This window comes from Seriola lalandi, unplaced genomic scaffold, assembly GCF_002814215.2.
Source record: "Seriola lalandi dorsalis isolate HSWRI2012SDOR001 ecotype SW California unplaced genomic scaffold, Sedor1 jcf7180002055008, whole genome shotgun sequence".
NCBI lineage: Eukaryota > Metazoa > Chordata > Actinopteri > Carangiformes > Carangidae > Seriola > Seriola lalandi.
The window spans coordinates 814,748-815,934 of record NW_019525551.1 but is presented as its reverse complement, the minus strand read 5'-3'; the positions used below and the strand labels follow the sequence as shown (position 1 = coordinate 815,934).

Here is a 1,187-nt window from a genome sequence, read left to right as displayed (position 1 = left end):
TGATTATTTATATATATTGATTCCTGAAATCCTATTAATCCAAACTATTAAACCAAAAGAGCAAGACAATCTTGGGGTGACTTGTTAAAAAAATTAAAGGGATTTATACTGTCACACAAGCCACAACATTGAAACCAGTGACCTGTTTTAAGGTATTCAGGTTGTTGCAATCTGCAACCTCTGCCTAATGCCCCTTAATCTTCCACACTGATCCATAAGTGTGTCTGTTTACTGCCTTTAACTCATATTCAATCGTCAAATCAAATAATCACCATGGTTGATCTGTTTTTAGGTTGACCATAAAGCTAAGGAGATTATACCCAAGGCAGACCTCCCAAGCCCCAGGAAGGAGTTCAGTGCATGTGCCATTGGCTGCAAGGTTTACGTGACAGGAGGTAGAGGATCAGAGAACGGTGTGTCTAAAGACGTCTGGATCTATGACACAGTCCATGAAGAATGGTCTAAAGGAGCACCCATGCTGATAGCCAGGTGAGTTACATATGTTAGAGATACTAAACAGAAAGGGGCATTTTGTAGTACTCTACTACTAACAGTCATGTAGATTGGTACACTATCATGTAGAGTGGTACATTAGAGTGGTACACGTTCATGTAGAGTGGTAAGCGTTAATGTAGAGTGGTACACGTTCATGTAGAGTGGTACACGTTAATGTAGAGTGGTACACGTTCATGTAGAGTGGTACACGTTCATGTAGAGTGGTACACTATCATGTAGAGTGGTACATTAGAGTGGTACACGTTCATGTACAGTGGTACACGTTCATGTAGAGTGGTAAGCGTTAATGTAGAGTGGTACACGTTCATGTAGAGTGGTACACGTTCATGTACAGTGGTACACGTTAATCTAGAGTGGTACACGTTAATGTAGAGTGGTAAGCGTTAATGTAGAGTGGTACACGTTCATGTAGAGTGGTACACGTTCATGTAGAGTGGTACACATTCAAGTAGAATAGTACATGTCCATGCAGTTCAGTTGAAATGTGATCATGGACATTTTGATCTGTAGCAGGTAAAATTATTGCGTGAAAAATTTCTATTATTGATTTTCAGAATATTTGGTTTAAGTTTGTGCCACATGGAAAATGGACGGAAATTCTGGGTAATGTGATAGAGACTGTTTTTAAGCTGTGTCACAAGTAAGACAAGAGACTAATTGTTCCTGTTTTT

At 39.5% G+C, this 1,187-nt stretch overlaps 1 protein-coding gene across 1 annotated transcript in view; it reads left to right on the top strand.

The window, feature by feature from the left end:
• The window catches only part of klhl25 (kelch like family member 25), a 22,662-nt gene that overhangs the window by 16,145 nt on the left and 5,330 nt on the right, over nt 1–1,187 (top strand). The window lies entirely within an intron of this gene.